This window comes from Hyla sarda, chromosome 11 (assembly GCF_029499605.1).
Source record: "Hyla sarda isolate aHylSar1 chromosome 11, aHylSar1.hap1, whole genome shotgun sequence".
In the NCBI taxonomy this organism is placed as follows: Eukaryota; Metazoa; Chordata; class Amphibia; order Anura; family Hylidae; genus Hyla; species Hyla sarda.
Window position 1 is genome coordinate 26,866,972 of NC_079199.1, and position 23,328 is coordinate 26,890,299.

Genomic DNA, 23,328 nt, shown 5'->3' on the forward strand with positions numbered 1-23,328 from the left:
CCTGATTAGTATTTAGTACGGTAATATAAATCTGGCTATGGCAATTAAAACTTGTCCATTTTTTTATTTTTTTATTGTCGCTCTCTGTACGAGTGTTCCAGCTGGCATTTCTCCTCTTGGAGAGTTATTAGAAGTTTTATATTTATTTATTTATTTTTTCACTCAGCCATGTTGAAGCCGAGAAAGATAGATTCATTTTTTACTACTGCCATAAAATCAATTAAACAGCCCAAGATCTGAGCATCACACATTTGCATTCATAAGTTGAAATAATGGTAGCATTAGACCGGGGGAATTTTTTGTTTTTCCATCCATTTTTACAGCCAAAAGTATGCTGTCAATTCATGGGGATTTAGACATTGCAGTTTTTTTGTGATTTTTTGGGTTGGTTTTGAGGCAGCATACTTTATGTATTTAAAGGCACCTGTTATTTTCAAAAACATATTATATTATGTAGATAATGGCATTATATGTAGATTTGTATTATACATTTGTTTAAAAATGTGTATACTTTTTAAACATGCTGTCTAATCCCCGCAGCTATTACCTGTGTGTCCTGTGCAGAGACAAAAACAGGAAGCATGGATGGACAAGCAGGGCTCTGTACACCGAGGACAAGCAGGGCTCTGTACACTGAGGACAAGCAGGGCTCTGTACACTGAGGACAAGCGGGGCTCTGTACACTGAGGACAAGCAGGGCTCTGTACACCGAGGACAAGCGGGGCTCTGTACACTGAGGACAATCAGGGCTCTGTGCACTGAGGACAAGCAGGGCTCTGTACACTGAGGACAAGCAGGGCTCTGTACACTGAGGACAAACAGGGCTCTGTACACCGAGGACAAGCAGGGCTCTGTACACTGAGGACAAGCAGAGCTCTGTGCACTGAGGACAAGCAGGGCTCTGTACACTGAGGACAAGCAGGGCTCTGTACACTGAGGACAAGCAGGACTGTGTCTTCGACCAAAGACACACAGGTAATAGTTGCAGGGACAGCTAATCTGCATTTCTGTTAGAGCTGGTGGGAAGAGCTACATCCCCCCCCCTCCATGGACTTTGTCTTGCAGACACAGGACAAATCTGAGCTTATTTTCAGAGAGGATTTGAGCAGCAGGAGGGAGTGAGGAGAGGCAGAAAAGTTGTATAAGAGGAGAAATAAGCATTTTTGACCAGTAAGATATATTACAAAGTTTATTATATTCACTTGTACTATCTGTGCAATGTGTGTTCAAATGACAGTGCCTATTGAACCCAGCCTTCAGCTGTTAGAGCATGATGAAAGATGTAGTTTTGCCCCAGCTAGAGCCACCCTGGTTGCAAACTGGGATAGTTTTTACACCACATAACTGCAGTTCAGCTCGTACAAGGCCAGCTGCTGTGCAGTGACCAGAATCAACCACTTCTGCTCTTGTTCAATGCTTAGTGCAGGTGCTTACCCGTCTTCTTATTGAACACATTTTTTTGAGCACCATTTTGTAACATTGCAGTGATTGACCTTCCCGCCCAGTCAAAAGGTCACCTTATCGCTGAACACCAGCCTGCCAGCCAGTTCATCTTCTCCTTGCAAGTCAACACAAAGGTTGCAGCATTTCGGTTTGCTACCCGGTTTCAGCTCCTGAAGAAGATGTCATCTGTATGGCTCACATAGATATGAAATAGTGTGGTTTGTGGCACCTGTGGGTCCACACCAGCCAACAGCTAGTTTTGCTTTGATTTACCACCAAAGTTACTATAACTACAAGCCTTTCCTTTTTGCACCATTCTTTCCTAATCCCCCGAACCGTGAGTGAATCCAGCCTTAGGGCTCATGTACCAGGCAGCCATAGACTTCTGTGGGACAAGCTGTAGCTCGGTTGTCTCTGATTTCCTACCAAGGTACACAGATGTTTGTTTTTCTATCGTATTCTGTATGGATCTGACAGCCTACACCATCAATCGCTGCGTTATAACCCTATTCTCCCCTAGAAGCATTGCTTAAAAACAGAACAGCGCCGTACGGAGCAGCATATTATGGTCCATAAACTGCCTGAGGCACGATAGTATGGAACCTCCTGCCCACGCTGTGCCATGTGCAAGATGCCTTATGGTTATTTGTTTTCCCACTGACTTCAACTGCAACTTAAACCGAAAAACATTGGAAACATTCCTTATTTGAAATGTATTTTTACTAAAAAGACAGTATTCTTTAAAAAAAAAAATTGGCATGGGTTATTACGACCCTTGTGAACGTGGCTTTACAGCGACAGCCTCGTGCAATATCATGGCTTGATTTGATGGGTAAAGATGGTAAACTGATAATGAAAAGACAAAAACTTCAATTTTACCCTGGTGGAGGTGACAACTATATTTCGACAAAAGCCCACAAGATATTTGACAGCTAAAACCTATGAGTGAAATAGGACACAATCTGGTAAAAGCCGGAGTCTTTAGTGCTGAACATTACATGAAATGCTGAAGGCATAATTCCCTTTTCAATTCTTTAATTCTTTTTATATTTCATATTATTTGTTGAGACTTTCCTGCAAATTAGTGCTGGAGAGGATATGTTAACCTCAGCACAGAGGCTTCTAATGGGAGCCTGATGGCTTATTCCGAGGCACTGAGAATTGATTGCCTAGCACCATGTCTGAGATCAAGAGACAAAGGAGATGTTCCGGGGCGAGGAAAGGTAATTAAATCATGACTGGAGGCATTGTGGGAGGCAGGGGTAACAAGACTGCAGGGCTACGAGCTGCCACTCAAAATCGCAGGCTACGGCATCATAAGGCTGAAAGCACAGCCATAAAAGACAAAAATACAATTATTAAAAGAGCAGTCAGTAGTATATTGCAAATCTCATACCTGTTCCAGTGCCCACATTACCACCCCATACAGATCATCTATTATTGTTCGAGTCAAGTCTGACAACACAGTCCTGACTGGTACCTTTTTGTCTGTTTTGTTGTTACTTCTTTAGGAAATGTCTACGTTCAACTTCATTTTTAGTCTGGTGTGGGAAAGCATAAGTTGTGAGAAACAAATGTCTAGCTTGATGCCAACATAGAGGGCATGTGTATGAATTGCTATGGGCAAGAACATGATCAATCAAATGGGGTATGAATATGATCTGCATGATTTTAGAATTTTTTGGTGTTGGATTTGGTGGTAAATACAGGAAGATGAGAGTAAAGTTGGACTCATACGAATCTCCGCCTGGAATTGTAGCCAGTAATATTAAAAAAATGGGACCCGTAGCCGAATGTGACAGTTCATCACTCTCAGCCCTTCTCAGTGCTGATCAATGTATGTTAGGAGTTAGGATAAGGGCTGGGGGGTTGGATTAGGGGTTAGGATTAGGTTTTTGGGGTTAGGATTAGGGGTTAGAGTTAGGAATAGGGGTTAGGATTTGGGGTAAGGGTTTGGATTAGGGATTAGGGTTAGGGGTTCGGATTGGGGATAGGGGTTAGAATTAGAAGTTAGGGATTATGGTTAGGGGTTAGGATTGGGGATAGGGTTTAGGATTAGAGGTTAGGGGTTAGGATTAGGGTTAGGGGTTAGGGAGTGAGAGGGAGTCGGCTGTAAAGCAGAAAAGTGTGCTCCTGTGCAGAGGGTCACATTCCGGTACAGTGACACAGTTTTCTTAATTTCACCGTGCGTCAATGTGTGGTGGCCCAGTATGGGAGTTGTTACCCGTACCCTTGCTGCCCTGTCAGGCAGCCTCCCTGCAGTGTTCCCTGCTGTGGAATATTATCCCCTATGTTATGTATATAAGACTGTTGTATCTTTAAGAAAGGTTAACATGTGATCATCAGTTGTCATGTGAGTTGTCATGTGATTGTTTCCCAGGAGGTATCAGTGACCAAGTGACTTAAGGGTGACCAATGGGATCCCACCAAAGTCTCCCCCATAAAAGCCCTGGGAGGAGTCTCTTCTATCTCTTAGTTCCTGAGTCTTACTGAGGTGCAGTCGAGCCTAAGAGAGTTTCTGGAGTCATAGGAGGCCACAAGTCAAGTCTGCAGCCACAAGCTATAAGTCTACAAGTAAGCTAAATTCACAGCTTAGTCCGTCTCCAGTCAAGTCAGAGTGGCCTGCACTAAATTGTCCACACACCCTAAGCAGTGAATCAACAACTTGGAGCCGGTCCCTCCCTGCGCTACAGTGCAGTGGCATAAAAACAAATAATATACATAGTCGGACACAGGCCAGAAACGAAAAACTACCAGACAGTCAGATATACCAGACAGGATACAAATACTAACAGGGCAGAAAATAGTGAATTAACAAACAGTTCATAAACCTGATATCAGATAAATGGCAGACATGATAAAATGAACAAGACTAGGTATGCAACAAGAGTACAGCAGAAACCAGGAATTGCAGGGAATGAGCAGAAGAACTGAAAGCTGGACACTAAACTGAGCAGGAACATAGGATACTGTTCACACTGGGAAACAGAACAAACAAACTGGACACCCCACTCCACAAAAGGAGTAGACATTAAAATAAAGCCAAATAGACTACTGTCCAGCGGGCACACTCCACCATGTGATCAGGATGCTGACCCTATAGGAAACAGAAATATATGACATGAAACTCTAGACCAGAACCAGATGAGTCTAAACAGCCTCCAGGACACCAAACAGGAATTATTACATACAGAGCACAGGCAACACTAGACAAGACTGAGACTGAGCAGAAAGGATATACAATCCTAAAAACTGACAAATGTAACAGACTAAAATCTACAATAAACAAGACTTTTTAACCATGGCTAAAACTCAGATAAAATGACAAGATAAATACAAGGTAAATGCTCAAGCAGACATAGTCAGAGTATTGCACAAACAGACATCATAGTAGCATTATTGCACAAAATAACCAGCAGAGAATGCAGGAGAATTCTGGTAATAATAGACATGCCCGAGATCTCATTGGTTCTGAGCATTAACCAATTTCCCAATCCAGGGAGAATAGCAAACTGCCCAGAATAAACTAGTGTGTGAATACACACCTAAACAGAAAAATACAAAAACAAATAAACGGGCATTACAGATATGTTCACATCTGTATTGAAGGCTACATTTGGAGCCTCCAGCGCAGACTTTAACAAAACCCCAACAGATCCAGTTGGCTATGATGGGGTCCACTGGGTTACCATCTGGTGTATATTTATTTTGCCAAATTTAACCAGACAAGAAAATACTCCTTCTAAAGAAATGGAATCTGTGACATAAGCTATAATATGGAGTAACTGTTTACTCTTTAGATTTTGTTTTATTGTTCTCCTTGTTAAACGTTTCCCAAAGTGTTTCCCCAAGACGTTTAACCTCTTCCCGCTATAGGACGCATGTATACGTCCAATCATCCGACATGTTCGCGCATTTGGACGTATGCATACGTCCGAGCGATCTCTGGCACTGCCGCGGTCAGTGCAGGAGATCGGTGACAGGACCCGGCTGTTAATGACAGCTGGAGTCCAGCCGCAGCAGACGGAGCCGCAATCGCACCGGTCTCGGCAGCATAACCCCCTAGATGCCGTGATCAGTCCTGATCTCCAATGGCGGCACTGTGATACAATTGCGGGTCACCGTTAGTTGCTATGGGCAGCAGGAGGTCAGATCATGACCTCCTGTATGCCTGCTACGGAAGCCTGTGAGATCCAGCCAGAGGCTGGATCCCACAGGCTGCAGTGTCTGCAGCTCATCAGTTCATACTGTGCTGCAGTACAAATGTATTGCAGCATAGTATAACCTGTAAAAAGTGTAAAAAATAAAATAAAAAGTTCTTCAATAAAAGTAAAAAAAAATAAAAAGCCCCTTTCCCAAGAAAAGCCCTGTATTATCACCAAAAAAGATAAAAAACACAAATCATAAACATAATAGGTATTGCCACATCCGTAATGATGTGTACTATAAAACTATAATGTAAATTATCCCGCAGGGTGAATGCCGTAAAAAAAAAAAAAACATCAAAAAAAGCTAAAAATTCGCCAATTTTGATACAAATAGCGGAATAAAAAAGGTCAAAAGGTAGCATGTAGCACAAAAATGATACCAATAAAAAGTAGAGCTAAGCCCGCCAAAAATAAGCCCTTACTCAATGGCGTTGGACGAAAAATAAAAAAGTTACGGCTGTTGGAAATGAATGGCAGAAAAAGAATTTTGCTCAGAAAAGGAAAAAGAACATAGAAAGCTATATAAAATGGGTATCGCCATAATCGTACTGACCCAGAGAATAAATATAACATCACTTTTACCGCACAGTGTACACCATAAAAAAATAAATAAATAAAAAACACCAGAAATGTTCCAGTTTTTCACAATATTTTGAGGTTTTTCACAGAAAATTATGCATGTGTCAACAAAAGTGCACCACTTAAATAAAGTACAATATGTCACAAAAAAACTATCTCAGAATCGCTCCGCTCAGAAAAAGCATTCTTAAGTTATTACCATTTAAAGAGATACATGTGAAATAAATAAAAAAAGAGCCTGGTCATTGAGGTAAAAAATGGGTCCGTCCTTAAGGGGTTAAAGACTTATCAGAGGACATGAATAGGGATCACAAAACCATCAATAGGGAATTAAACGAGACACAATTTAAGCATCACATCGTGAAATTGATGTTCATGAACAACGGCTGCAATAATAGCAAAGCACCTATGACCCTATGTGAGATGGTTTATTCATTGGTAAGTACTCAGGAAGTATATGCCAGAGTGGAACCCGAATATGATCTGAACAGAATCTGTCACACAATATGATATGTAGACACTTTGGTTCTTGTAGTTTATGGTCTACAACAGATGCTGAAGAAGAGGCCTAGGGGCTCCAAAAACACGTACAGCTAGGACACTAGACAACTTCCTAAGACTCCCCAAAAGTACTGTGACACAAATTTTTCAGTAGACGGGAACTCTGGTGGTAGTGGATCCGCTGGACCTGTGTGGCAGATGACACATACCGTACCAGGGAGTGGAGTCTAAGGTGCCGCTGGTTTTCACCAGAGCTGCCACAAAGCGGGATGGACTTGCTGCGGCAGGCGTTACCCAGGTTGCTACCCCTGGCACAGCTCGCCCACACAGGAAGGACAAGGCAACTCATGGTCAGGATAGCAGAAGGTCAGGGCAGGCGGCACAGTAGCGTAGCCAGGAACATAGCTGGTGGTCAGTAGGCAGACTGCAAAGGAGCAAGGTCAGGTCACAGAACAAGGGTATGATACATGGCAAGGCAATACTTAGGGACGCTTTCTCTCAGGCACTAGGGCAACAAAGATCTGGCAGGGAAGTGTGGGAGGTGGAGGAATTTATTAAGTGAGCCACAGGTGTTACTTAATTAATGGGTGCATTGGCCCTTTAAATCTCAGAGCTCTAGCAAGCGCGCACCCTAGGGGACGGGGACATGCGCCGGAGCAGAGAGGCAGAGGCAGGGCAGACCAGCGGTTGCGGCCAGAGCGCATAACATAACAGTACCCTTCCTTTGGTCTCCCCCTCCTTTTACCATTCAGAAAACTCCTGAGAAGGTCACGGTCTAGGTTATTCTCCTCAGGCTCCCAAGATCTCTCCTCAGGACCGAAACCCTCCCAGTCAACCAGAAAAAATTGGTTATCTTACCCCTCACAGTTTTTGTGGCAAGAATCTCTTTAACCTTGAAGACATCCGAAGAGTCGAAGACAGGCGTGGGGACAAGATTCTTTTGAGAAAACCGGTTAATGACAAGAGGCTTGTGGAGAGAGATGCGGAAGGAAGTGGGAATACGTAACGTAGCAGGTAGACAGAGTTTGTAGGAGACTGGGTTCATTTTTTTGCAGAACCTGAAAGGGACCAAGATAGCGAGGACCAAGCTTGGAGCAGGGGATCTTAAAGCAGATGTATTTGGAGGAAATTCACACCATGTCACCAGGAGAGAAGGACAGAGGAGGTCTTCTACTCTTATCAGCCTGCACCTTCATGCGAGAGGAAGCCTGAGATAACGACTGTCGGGTTTGTTGCCAGATGGTGGAGAAATCACGGACCAGCTCATCCACAGCTGGCACACCGGAGGAAACTGGGAGTGGAAGAGGAGAACGGGGATGGAGTCCGTAGACAACAAAAAAGGGAGATGACCATGTAGACTCGGAATCCTTATAATTATATGAGAATTCACCCCAAGGGAGAAGGTCAACCTAATCATATTGGCGAGCGGAAACAAAATGACGGAGATAAGTCTCAAGAATTTGATTAACTCTCCTCACCTGACGGTTGGACTGAGGGTGGTAGGTTGAGGAAAAATCCAGATGGATGTCCAAACGGGTACAAAGAGCTCGCCAGAACTTAGAGACAAACTGCACACCATGATCCAAAACGGTATGCTGAGGAAGACCATGTAAACGAAAGACATGCAGCAAGAAGTACTTTGCCAGCTGTGGGGCAGAAGGAAGACCAGATAGAGGGATGAAATGAGCCATCTTGGAAAACCGATCTACAACCACCCAAATAACAGTGTTATTATGAGATGATGGCAGATCGGTGATAAAATCCATAGTGATATGGGACCAGGGAGTCTCCGGAATGGGTAAAGGCTGTAAGAGTCCAGCAGGTCTCTGCCGAGGAGTTTTGTCTGGGTACAAGTATCACAGGAACGGACAAAATAAGAAACACCACGTTCAAGATGGGGCAACCAGTAGTGCCGAGAGATTAAAAGTAGAGTCTTCATGGAAACTCTTCCAAATTTTATATCTAAGGGGGCTCTAATGAAGTTTCAATCGACGTTACTAAAGTTTATTTGGAAAAATGGCCTTCACACAATCCCTGTGGCAGTCTTAACTATGCCTGAAACATGTGTTGGTCTGGCGTTTCCAGATGTATACAAATATTACTTAGCAGTACACTTAAGAAGGATTCCTTCTTTGACTGCATTTAAACCGACCCATAGATGGTCAGAAATTGAAACGGAATGGGTTTCACCAGTCCATCCTAACTCTTTAATCTGGGCATGGCAGACAACTAGTATTCCTAAGAAAATACTGAAATCTACTGCATTAACACTTAGGATATGGGAGACAGCTTGGTCGATGTACGGACTTAAATCATTAAAGTCCCTATTGACCCCACTGATATCTAATCCCTCCTTCCCATCTAGTTATAGGAAGGACGTGATCACACATTGGTTGTCAGCCAAACTCTTATATGTGACGGACTTGATAGACCCATTGAGGCATACATTAATCCCTTTTTCGGCTCTACAGTCTAAATATAATCTCCCAGACCCCTCATATCTACTATACCGAGAAGTTTGCACCCATTTAACATCCCTGAATTCAGCTGAGTCCCTTTCTCCTATGACAACCTTTGAATCTTTATGTAAAAATTCCACGACGACTAGAGGGCTTATATCAGACATTTACTCTCTGTTACTCACACCACGGGACAACACCAATATAAGACACTCATATGGAGAAGTGGGAGGCATACCTGGGATGGACACTGAACATTGGACAATTGCAGGCAATCTGGTCGAACGCAGCTAAATCTTCCTCATGTATAAATTACAGGGAGAATCAATACAAGATACTCACCTTTTGGTACAACACACCTGATTTAATGAATCACATTTTTCCCCAGGTTCCTCCCTTGTGTTGGAGGTGTTGTCAGGCCAGAGGTACACTTCCACATATTTTTTTGGATTTCCCTGCCCTGGCTGAGTACTGGAATTTTGTCAGAGTCCTATTGAGACGAGTCTTGGGGTTGTCTTTACCCCTGGATCCATCTATATTCCTCCTGAACTTGTTTCCTAGCAACCTTAATAAAATACAGACCAGACTTTTATTGCACATCCTGACTGCTGTCAAGTGTGTAATAGCTAGTTGGTGCAATGAGAATATACCTCCACCTATAAATGTATTGCTAGACAGGATTAGAGAAATAAGGAGGATGGAATATTTCTCTGCGTCATTGGAGAGTACATTACCTAAATTTTATAACATATGGCAGGTATGGGATGAATACGACATATAGCGAGAGCACATACAACAAAACAACATAAATGAAAAGAAGGTTGAAGGGGATCACGCAGATTGTTTTTTCTTTTTCATTTTTAGTCTGTGCTTATTTAGTTTTACCTGTAACTACTTTTTATTTCCTTATAATTCTTATTTTTTATTTTATTTTTTTTCCTCACTTTTATTTTCTTTTTTTCTCTTCCTTTTCTATTTAAATGACATGGATTGTACACAGCGAGGTTGTTATAATGTTCGTGTAGAAAAGTTAGTTTACCATGGGAAGAATGGTGAGCTTCATCTATTTTCTACCGACTGAATCATCTGAGTATTGAATAATAGTGTGAACTGTACTTTGAAACATAATGACAATGCTATTAATTGTTATGGTGTAACCACAACTTCGCTGTATGTGCACGACATTGCTAAGTCATGATTTCTATAATTGCTTTTATACCATATCTTTATTTTGCTTTGCTTTCTGTTTTGTAAAATATAAAATTTACAAATAAACAGTTATAAAGAGAAAAAAAAAAAAAGAAAAAAAAAGAAAAAATAAGTAGTCTTAAGTATTCCAGGATGGCCTGCAGTCAAGGAAAAATGGCTCCATTTCAGTACCTTGTATCTCAATCTGACAGGCACAAAGGATTTTCCAGGAGGAACTTGCTGAATCTCTGCAGGAGCGGCAGAAATCAATTGATCAGGAGGAATGATATGCCTAAGCATTGAGTCCAAACCTATGACATCAGAGGACCTGGAGAGAGCATCAGCCCCGATGTTCTTGTCTGCTGGACGGAAGTGAATGAAGAAGTTGAACCTAGAAAAGAACAGTGACCACCTTGCCTGGTGGGGGTACAAACGCTGAGAAGACTGAAGGTATAGAAGATTCTAATGGTCGGAGTTGATGCTGATGGGATGAGTTGATCCTTCCAATAAATGTCACCATTCCTCCAAAGCAGGCTTAATAGCGAGGAGTCCACGATCTCCAATGGAGTAATTACTCTCAGCAGGAGAGAAGGTCTTGGAAAAGAACCCACAAGTTACAATCTTGCCCTTGGCGTTTTTCTGAGTGAGAACAGCATCGGCTCCAACAGATGAGGAATCAACCTCCAAAGCAAAGGGCCTCTCTGGATCAGGTCTTGTAAGCACAGGAGCAGAGGCAAACGCAGACTTCAAATGGGAGAAGGCCTCTTCAGCCTCTTGAGGCCAAGACTTAGGATTAGAAGTCTTTTTGGTGAGATGAACAATCGGCACAACCAAAGTAGAAAAATGTGGGATAAATTGATGATAATAGTTAGCATTGGATAGCACGTAGGCCAGAAGGACAAGGCCAATCCAATACCGCTGACAATTTATCTGGATCCATCTGCAGGCCTTGATGGGAGACAATGTAGCCAAGAAACGGAAGACTAGATTTCTCGAATAGGCATTTCTCCAGTTTGGTGTAGAGATGATTCTTCTGTAGATGCTGAAGAACCAGACAAACATGAGTTTAATGCTCCTCTAAGTTGGTAGAGAAGATAAGGATGTCATCTAGGTATACGACAACACAGGTGTAGAGAAGATCACGGAAGATATCATTGACAAACTCTTGAAAAACGGTTGGAGCATTGCAGAGACCAAAAGGCATTACGGGATACTCAAAATCTCCATCACAAGTATTGAAGGCCATCTTCCATTCATCTCCCTTACAGACACAAATTAGATTATAAGCTCCACGAAAGTCCAACTTGGAGAAGACCATGGCACCACGGAGACAGTCAAAAAGTTCAGAAATAAGAGGTAGTGGGTAACGATCCTTGACGGTGATTTTGTTAAGTCCTCTGTAGTCAATGTATGGACGGAGTGAGCCATCCTTCTTTCCTACAAAGAAGAAACCTGCTCCAGCAAGAGAAGAGGACTTATGGATGAATCCCTTTCAGAGATTCTCCTGGATACACTCAGACATGGCTTTGGTCTCAGGAACCGATAAGGTAAATCCTTCCACGAGGAGGAGTGGTACCAGGCAGAAGATCTATAGGGCAGTCGTAAGGATGATGTGGAGGCAGATACTCAGCCTGCTTCTTGCAGAAAAAGTCCGAACAATCTTGATAAGGTTGCGGCAGGCCAGGTAAAGGAGGACGAGACTAGAAACAACTTTAGACTGAACTGGTTGGAGAAAAATTTTTTGACAGAATTGTCCCCAGCGAATAATTTCTCCAGTTCTCCAATCCAGATGCGGAGAATGATGTCATAGCCAGGAAAGGCCAAGAAGAATCTCAAAAGTACAGTTGGGCAGTACATAGAATTCAGTCTTTTCTTTATGCAAAACTCCCACTTGCATGATGAGAGATTCGGTGCGGAAGTGCACCATACAGTCCAGATTTTGTCCATTAACTGAGGAGATGAACAAAGGCTTTGCAAGACGAGTAACAGGAAGATGATATTTGTGAATCAAAGAAGCCTGAATAAAGTCACCTGTGGATCCAGAATCCAAAAATGCTGTAGTACGGAAGGAAGACTTGACAGAAGCGAATACTTGTACAGTAGTGGGTAAGCAAAGAGAGGTAATATTCACACCTAGAGACGCCTCTCCCACGTACCCTAGGTGCGAGCATTTCCCGGACGCTGAGGACGAACAGTACAGTCCTTGAGGAACTGCTCCGAGCTAGCACAATGCAGACACAAATTTTCACTTCAACGTTGTGATCTCCCCTGTTGTGTCAAGCAAGAACGATCCACTTGCATAGCCTCTTCGGCAAGAGGCTCAGTGGAATGTAGAGGAGGATGTTGGAACACAGGTGCCAGGAGAGGATATCGCCTTTTACGGGCAGGTTCCCTCTCCAAACGAAGTTCCTCCTGTCTCTCTGCAAAACGCAGATCAGTACGTGTAGCCAGGAGGTGGATAAGTAATTTTTTGAAGGTTGCACACAAGGCCTCATCATTCCATGCCAGTTCAGAGGCTAGAGTGCGGAATTAAACCGCATAGTCACCAACGGAGGAATTCCCCTGACAGAGTTTAAGGAGAGCCATCTAGGCAGGAGAAGCACGTGTGGTTTCCTCAAAGGCGCTGCAAAATTCAGCCAGAAAAGCAGTCAAGTTAGAGGTAACCAGGTCAACACGGTCCCAAAGAGGAGTAGCCCAAGCCAAGGCTTTTCTGGATAACAGACTGACCACAAAGGCCACCTTAGCTCGTTCCGTAGGGATTTGGTCCGACATGAGCTCCAGATGCATGGAGCATTGTATAACGAAGCCTCTACACAGCTTGGGATCACCATCATATTTAGAGGGTAGAGGTAAGCGTAATTTGGAGTCAGAAGACGCAGCAGGAACAGGTGGAGACACTGGGGCAGGGTGCAGCTGCTGCTGCTGTTGCTGCATGGCTAGAAGTTGTTGCATCATAGCAGACAATTGTGTAAGTTGCTGCACTTGTCTGGCCAACTGCTGAGACTGATGTACCACAATGGAGGGAAGGTCCGAGATGTCTGGCAGAGGTAGGCAGCAAAGGAGCAAGGTCAGGTCACAGAACAAGGGTATGATACACGGCAAGGCAGTACTCAGGAGCACTTTCTCTCAGGCACTAGGGCAACAAATATCCGGCAGGGAAGTGTGGGAGGTGGTGGAATTTATTAAGTGAGCCACAGGTGTTACTTAATTAATGGGCAGAGCAGAGAGGCGGGGGCAGGAGAAGCAGCAGGTTAGCGACAGGCTGGGATTCACATGCAGGCACGTCCCGCAATGCGAATCCCAGCCCCTCCGGTGGCAGCATATGACGGGGCCATGCGCTCACGGCCAGTGTGTGCGGCCAGAGCGCATAACATAACAAGTATTCCTCTATCACCCTAGCACTGAGCCAGATTGCCATGTTTTTGTGTCAATCACAGGAGTGCGAGCTTCATGTACACGAGAACAATAATGCCTTTGGCTACAAGCCTTGCAGACCAAGACTGCCTGTAAACAGAATGAAGTGCAGAGAGAACTCATACGCTCGGTCAGCTTGCATGGCATAAGCTGCCGAGGGCAGGACTACTAACATGGCACTTCTAATGTCTCACCGCGGCTGGATACCGTACTCTCCGTTGGTGAGCGGTGCACAGCACCAAAACTGTTTTTATTCACAGGATACCAGCCACATAACAGTGTATATATATACACGAAGACTTAGTTACAGCAATAGCATTGCAACAATCGATTTGTTTCAGCAGGGAACCTGCAACAATCTTTATTCCAACAATAGTCTTGCCACTACCGTATTGGTTTTCAAAATAGGAATGATATAACAAGGAGACAATTTGAATTATCTCTTGTTTGGAACATTTTGTGCCCCTTGTCCTGTGCCCTTCACATATAATGTCCACTGTCATGTGCCCCTCACATATAATGCCCCCGGTCATATGCCCCTCACGAATAATGCCCCTGTCCTGTGCCCTCATAGTTGTTGTAATGCCCCTGTGTTACCCAAATGGTCATGGTAGAAAAAAATTAACAATAATAATACTCACCTTCTTGTCTTGATTTTTGGGCAAGCGTGATGACATCACAACATCGCGCCAGCCTGCCAGGGGATCGCGCCCCAGCAGCTCACACGCTGCAAGCAAGAAGTGCTCACAGAATGTGAGAGTGCATGGTGGAGCGAAAGCTGACAGCTCCCGCCCCATCATTCTAGTGACTTACTGCCTGTGGATGCAGAGGCCGGGAAGCGTTGCTGGGGTGACACCATCACGGGATTACTTCCCGCTTGGTGGTGTCACCCGGTGCGGTCTCGGGGTGGTAATTTTCCAACCCCTGTAAAGGTGCCGCTGGGGTCCAATGGACCAAGCAAGACCCATCGTAGGGTCGGCCCTGATTATAAACTATGCTGTGAACTTTTCAGCAGGATGTGCAATAATAAGAATTTTGAAAGTGCATATATTGGTGGATATAGGGATATATATTTGCTTCCTATTTCAGCAGTAAATTATGCATATTTAGAAGAGGTAATTCATAGTGTCACTATTGATTTTTATGCATTTTTTTGTTTTATTTTATATTATATCATTATTGTATTCATTGTCTTTTCTGGGTCATCCACAATAGCCCTGTGGTTTGCATGCGAGTAATTTCAGGCAATATAAATATATTTTTTTGTTTGATATATTTTATTAAATTTGGCACTTTAAATTTGGACTATGCACATACACTTGTTGACTTGCATACTCTATATATAAATATCTGGTAGTGTTGCTCTGATGCTCTAATTCTTATACCTTTCTGTGATGCCATTTTTTGATGTATTGATCCCTCATTTTAATAATTGTTTCTATTACAGTTTATCTTTTGTCTTTTTTTGATCTAATAAAATTAATCATAATGGTTACTCCAGGTGACTCCCTTTTGTCGTTTGGTAGTACAAAAAACAAACAAACACTAAAAACAACTTTGGTAAACATATTATGAAAAACATCCTGTAAAACATGTGTAAACCCTCTCGAGGCTTCACACACATATTTTCCATTCACTTCTTCCGTGTAAGGCCACGGATTGGAAGTGTTTTCAGCAGGGGTCAAGTCCTGGGAAAAAAGTGTAAGAACTCACTGAAGATTTCCACTCAAGGGCTGGTTTTGCAGGACTCCTGCTAATGGGAACAGTGTTCCTGCTGTGGAAAAAGTGCAGGAACTCAATTCTCATGCATTCCTGCAGGACTTGAGCCCTGGTTTTCAGTGACATTTTTATACAGACTCTTAATGTTTTCGTTTTATTTATTATTTGTAACATTCATTCTTATGTTTTTCAAGTGTTTTTCCCCCCAAAAAATGTACGCTTATTTTTTCTAAATCACCATTACAAACTGGAATAGGCCCATAGCCCAGCTCCTATTTTATTTTTAATGAAGAAGTTGGCAAGGACAGCAGGAACATTACTAAACAGAAGTAAAGAAAGGATTAGTCTTCAAGGGAAATCCCTAAACAAAAAAAAACAAAAACACGTAACCGTTTGCTATTTTAAAATATAATTTTGATTTATTTAATTATTTACAAATGTCATGAGGCAAAAGGGTGAGGGAATAAAAGTTGAACTTCAGGGTCTTAAGTCAAAATGTTCAGTTCATTTCTGGTGGTGAGGTGTCTGATACCACCAGAAACAAACCGGTCATTTTTATACTATTTCCTTTTTTTTACATTTTTATTTATTATTTTTCATAAGAAAACATAAGAAATAAGAATGAGAAAGATCTTCAAGAAGCAGTAAATGAGTTGACACAGTGTAAGCTAAGCTTCAGTTTCCCAAGTAACCCATAGACTGGGAGTTACAACTAGTCATATCTAGACAGGTGTATAGTGAGTAATAAATAGTGTTGCTCGTGAATATTAGCAATACAAATTTTAATCGCGAATATCGCATATTAGCAAATTTGCGCATATTCGCGAATATAGCACTATATATATATGCGAAAATTAACGCGAATATTACGAATATGCGAATTTAGCCAATATGTGACGAATATTCGTCCATATATTCGCGAAATATCGCGAATTTGAATATGGCCTATGCCGCTCAACACTAGTGACTACTGACTAATAGTGTTGAGCAGCATAGGCCATATTCGAATTCGCGATATTTCGCGAATATATGGACGAATATTCGTCACATATTCGCTAAATTCGCATATTCGTAATATTCGCATATGCTAACATTCGCATATGCGAACATTTACATAGGAGAAAATTCATAGATAAGAAAATAGCATATGTGAAAATGAATATAAACGAAAACTCGCACATACAAATTGTTCGCATATGCGAAAAAGTGCATGTGAGAAAATTTACGTCCCCAAAAAAAAACAACCGCATGGATGTAAATTCGCATATTTGAAAAATTTACATGCGTAATGTTTCGCATATGCGAAAATGCGTACGCAGTAGTATTGGGAAGCAGAGAGGGATGATCACTGTGATGTGTACTGTGCAAAAAAAAAAAACGAAAAAAAAAAAAAAAAAATGAATATTCGCATTTGCGAATATATAGTGATTATATATTCATGAATATTCGCGAGTAAAATTTATTTTCGCGAATATCCGCATAGTCGTTATATTTTCGTTTTATTTTCGTGCATGCGAAAATTAACATATGCGAGAATTTACGCATGTGGAAATTCGTACATGCGAAATTTAGCATATGTTAATATTCGCATATGCGAATTTCCACTTATACGAAAATAAAACAAATGTAACGACTATGCGGATATTCACGAATATATGACGAATATTCGTCCATATATTCGCGAATATTCGCGAATTCGAATATGGCCTATGCTATGCCGCTCAACACTAGTGACTACTAGTGTTGCTCGCGAATATTCTCAATTCGCATTTTATTCGCCCATATCATATATTCGTGAAATTGCGAATATTCACGGATATAGCACTATATATTCGTAATTACGAATATTGTTTTTTTTTTTTTTTTTTTTGCACAGTACACATCACAGTGATCATCCCTCTCTGCTTCCCAGTACTACTGCGTACACATTTTCGCATATGCGAAGATTAACATATGCAAATGTTTCGCATATGTGAATTTTCGTTCATGCGAATTTTTGCATACGTTAATTTTCCCACATGCGAATTTTCGCATATGCGGGAAAAAAAATTTGCATATGCGAATTTTCGTTTATATTCATTTTCACATATGCTATTTTCTTATCTGGGAATTTTCTCTTATGTAAATGTTACGAATATGCGAATTTAGCGAATATATGACGAATATTCGTCCATATATTCGCGAAATATCGCGAATTCGAATATGGCCTATGCCGCTCAACACTACTTGTGACATCACGCCAAGCCTTCTCAATGCAAGTTTATGGGAGGGGGTGTGGCGGCCAAGAACCTCTTTAATTTTCTGGAGTCACCCCTTTAAAGGGGTATTCCAGGAAAAAACTTTTTTATATATATATCAACTGGCTCCAGAAAGTTAAACAGATTTGTAAATTACTTCAATTAAAAAATCTTAATCCTTTCAGTACTTATGAGCTTCTGAAGTTAAGGTTGTTCTTTTCTGTCTAAGTCCTCTCTGAAACGCCCAGTTTAAAGAAGAGGTTTGCTATGGGGATTTACTTCTAAACTGGGCGTTTCCCGAGACAGGTGTCATCAGAGAGCAATTAGACAGAAAAGAACAACCTTAACTTCAGAAGCTCATAAGCACTGAAAGGATTAAGATTTTTTTTTAATAGAAGTAATTTACAAATCTAGTTTAACTTTCTGAAGCCAGTTGATATATATAAAAAATGTTTTTCCTGGAATACCCCTTTAAGGGCAAGAATGAGTTTCCATTACAAGTTGAAAGCAGAAGCATGTAACTTGCGACATAAAAAGCAGGTTATGGATGGCCAGAAGAGTCACCTATCTCTATTGTAGGTTATTTATGTCCCCAGCAGTGGTTATATCCCAACAGGAATGCCCTGCAATAGTTAACATTTCAGCCAGGCTATAGAAGCGGTCTGGAATAAACCTGAGAAATTACCCAGATGTATAAAAACTAATTATCATACAGCAGATCCTCATCCGGCGCAATTAATTCAGCGCGCCATTTATCACTGCGAGCTTAAAACATATTTTGATTCGCCTGCCAATATCTGGAAGCCTGAAAATAAAAACGCTCACAATGCAAATTCCCCTGCAGACCGAGTCAATGAATAGTTTTGTGGAGTGCTGTATTGTACACAGAAGGCCTATAAAAAGGAAACTCGATTGATTTACCACATTAGGAACCTGATGGGTTTCAAAGCACTCACAATAAAGAGAGTCTAAGTGATAGAATCAAACCTTTACTGACCTCAGAGGACTCCGCTACAGATACCAACTTTTATTGCTTGTTACTCCAAGGCCATGCAGCTCGGAAACTTCCTTAATATTAGATTAGAATAGTTTCATCTCATCTATTTCTTCAAATATAGCGGCTTCGTACTTCAAAGGAACCTCTAACAGTACACAGCTCCGAACCGCCGAAAATTCCACCCTCGTAAGTTGTTTCTTAGAAGAAAAAAGTTTCACTGTGGACTCTATTGAAGTGATAGAAAAGGAATATACAGTTCCAAATGGACCATCGTTTGTTGAAACCATCGTATGTTGGGGGATCCGTGCAATGTAAAGTATAGGACAGTGGTCTACAACCTGCGGACCTCTGGATGTTGCAAAACTACAACACCCAGCATGCCCGGACAGCCGTTGGCTGTCCGGGCATGCTGGGAGTTGTAGTTTTGCAGCATCTTGAGGTCCGCAGGTTGAAGACCACTGGTATTGGAGGTTGTACTCACGTGTCCCCGCTGCTCCGGAACGTCACCGCTTGTCACCGCTGCCCTGGATGTCGCCCTTCATCGCTATCGCCGCGTCGCCGGGGTGTCCCCGATATGCCCCAGCAAGGCGTCTGCTTCCCCGGCATCCTCGCTCTCCGTCGCCGCCATCACGTTGCTACGCACGCCGCTCCTATTGGATGACGTGATGACGACGATGGAGAGCGCCGACGATGCAGGGGATCCCGAAGAGGACGCGCCGAAGCCCCGAGGACAGGTAAGTGATCGTCAGCGGACCACACGGGGCACCGTAAACGGCTATCCGGTGGCAGCTGAAGCAGTCTGCGCTGTCGGATAGCCGTTTATGCGATGGCCCCGACATACAAAAGCATCGTATGTTGATGCTGCCTTCAACATGCGATGGCCTCTGGGAGGCCATCGTATGTTGAAATGATCGTATGTCGGGGCCATTGTAGGTCGGGGGGGTCACTGTACTAGCTTGTGTCTACAGGCAAAATAGCTTCACCAATGGGAATAAAAATCGGGAGCTGGAGATGTCATGAACCATGGTCTGGGCAGGATTTAGTCAGTAGACTCTCAACTTACCTGTGGTTATTAAAGGGGTTATCCAGGGAAAAAACCTTTTTTTTATATATCAACTGGCTCCAGAAAGTTAAACAGATTTGTAAATTCCAGTAAAAAAGATGAAGCCCGGTCTGGAGAAGCGCTTCGGCGCCCAACGGTCCGTCACCAAGAGGATACCCCCGCGTCTCTAATTCACACTCCCCTGTCTGTACCACCTCTTCCCCCCCTGATGTGCCTTTGATCGAACCGGTCAATAAAATCCATTTGCATTCAAGGTCTGCTGAGTGCTCCGCTTCATCTTTTTTACTGGAATTTCACATTGTCTATCAGCGTGGTAGCACCTGTATGTACCTGCAGCAGTTGCAAGGGGAGAAGCAATCAAGGGTCCTAGCCTTTCCCGTCCTTTTCATATACAGAGAGTGGTGCCGAGCTCCCTTCGATACAGATTTGTAAATGACTTCTATTAAAAAATCTTACTCCTTCCAATAATTATCAGCTGCTGAAGTTGAGTTGTACTTTTCTGTCTGGCAACAGTGCTCTCTGCTGACATCTCTGCTTGTCTCGGGAACTGCACAGAGTAGAAGAGGTTTGCTATGGGGATTTGCTTCTACTCTGGACAGTTCCCGAGACAAGTGTCATCAGAGAGCACTTAGACAGAAAAGAATAACTCAACTTCAGCAGCTCATAAGTACTGAAAGGATTAAGATTTTTTAATAGAAGTAATTTACAAATCTATTTGACTCTCTGGAGCCAGTTGATACATAAAAAAAAGTTTTTTCCTGGATAACCCCTTTAAAGGAGATCTCAGTTGAAAAATAACTTATACCCTATCCGCAGGATAGGAGATAAGTAGCTAATTTTGGGGGGTCTGGCTGTTGGGGCCCTTGCAATCACTGGGATTCGCCCCGGGCAGACAGCACACGCTCCATTCATTCAGTACAGCACTCGGGCATCATCAGCGCTCCCATAGGAATGAATGGAGCGCGGGCCGCCAGTAGACCACACAGGCTCCTCACTAAGAGTGCCAGCCCCCCCCCCCCACCTGCGATCAGCTACTATCCTGTCTATAGGGAATAAGTTAGTTTTTGACAAAGTACTCCTTTAGAATCAACTGGTGCCAAAAAGTTAAACAGATTTGTAAATTAGTTCTTTAAATAATCTTAATCCTTCCAGTACTTATCCGCTGCTGTATACTTCACAGGAAGTTGTATTTCTTTCTGAGATTCTTTTCAGTCTGACCACAGTGCTCTCTGCTGACACCTCTGTCCATGTCAGGAACTGTCCAGAGTACAAGCAAACCTCTCCCGCTACGGACAGTTCCTGACACGGACAGAGGTGTCAGCAGAGAGCACTGTTGTCAGACAGAAAAGAATTCCAGAAAGAAATACAACTTCCTCTGTAGTATACAGCAGCTGATAAGTACTGGAAAGATTATGATTTTTAAATAGAAGTAATTTACAAATCTGGGTTTTCTTGTTTCCTAGTGAAAAGTTTTTTTGTCATTTTAGATTTATTGTGATACTTATAAGACATTCGGCTGTGGAGGTGGACATAGCCTTGAGAAGAACAATTCACGTGCTTATAGTTTAAAGGAGTACTCCGCTGCTCAGCGTTTGGAACAAACTGCTCCGAACGCTGGAGCTGGTGTCGGGAGATCGTGATGTCATAGCCCCACCCCCTCATGATGTCCCACCCCGCCCCCTTAATGCAAGTCTATGGGAGGGGGCGTGACGGCCATCACGCCCCCTCCCATAGACTTGCATTGAGGGGGCGGGGTGTGACGTCATGAGGGGGGCAGGGCTATGACGTCACGAGCTGCCAGCACCGGCTTCAGCATTCAGAACAGTTTGTTCCAAACGCTGAGCAGCGGAGTACTCCTTTAAGGTGATTTTTTTCTTCGTGGTTTAGGGACAATACTCTTTCAAGCAACATAAAACTATCTTTTTTTTTTTGTTTCAGAAAGTGGAGGACAAAAACATAAAAAAGGAACGATTTCCTAAAATAAACAGGATGCCCATATATACACAACACATGAGAAATGAGAAAGGACTGTAATGGTAAATTAGGAACCTTCACTGTTGTCATTAGAGAGAGAATAACACATTTCTGTAATAAAAATAATGCAGCGTTCGTGGGGAAGTAATTTTAAATTATGATTTTTATAGCTTTCAGCTGCTGACTCATGTTTGCATACAAAACAGTCAGTGTAAATAGATAATTTCAATGGTTGGGGATGGAGGCAGCAAACCATACAGAGCTTAGAATAATTGGCTGCCTAGACTCACTTAGGCAGGGAGGTTATAGTGAATGTGATCTTGTTTTCATGCGTTGAGTTTACCTCATTGCTCTTTTTTTGATCATTACTTTCTTTAAATTCGACAATGGTAAACCAGGGTAGTTTACCGCGCACCCAAGTCCTTTACCTGCATTCCGCAATGATACATGCAGGGCTAAATGGGCACAAACTAGTTTGGCATTTAGATCAATAGGAAACCAGATGAGAAAATGTTCTTCATCTTGATGCACTGGCATTGCTAGGGGGGGTGCGGACCGCACCGGGTGACACCATCTGGTGGGATGACACCCGGACCTAGCGGCTGTGTGTCCAACATGAACATGATCTGCAGTACAGATCCAGCTCACAGTCACAGAAATAATGCAATCATCAAAAATGATTAAATAAATAGTGTACTCTAATACCCACCCCAACGTGGCCACGTCCCCACTGCCCTGCCATGGACTTCCGGATCATTGGACTACATAGGGGTGAATTTACATCTCAGCTGTATCTGTAACTGGTATGTGACATGATGTGACGTCGGCATGGGTGTAGTGTAACAGATGGCGGAGCTGCACCGACATCCATAACATCCTCAGCCTCTAAAGAATGAGCAGATTGCAGTCATGGGGGTGTGTGCAGACATGATAAGGCAAAGTGATGGGGGGTTCTAGACAGTAATGTGGGGGTGGAGGTGGTGATGAGGCTTATATGAATCAAATCTGCATGATCAGTGTGGGGAAGGGTTATAATAAGAGAGTGCAGTGTGTGGTAGTATTATAATCAGGGGGCACCGTGTGATATAGTATTATATTCAGAGGGTGCAGTGTGTGGCACAATTATAATCAGGGGTCACAGTGTGAGATAGTATTATATTAAGAGGGTGCAGTGTGTGGTAGTATTATATTCAGAGGGTGCAGTGTGTGGTAGTGTTATATTCAGAGGGTGTAGTGTATGGCACTATTATAATCAGGGGGCACAGTGTGAGATAGTATTATATTAATAGGGTGCAGTGTGTGGTAGTATTATATTCAGAGGGTGCAGTGTGTGGTAGTGTTATATTCAGAGGGTGCAGTGTGTGGTAGTATTATATTCAGAGGGCGTAGTGTTTGGCAGTATTATATTATTCAGAGCGCGCAGTGTGTGGTAGTATTATATTCAGAGGGTGCAGTGTATGGCAGTATCATATTCAAAGGCCACAGTGTGAGGATACAGTGTCTGGAATTGTTATATGCAAGTCATGGCTGTAAATCTTGGTACCCC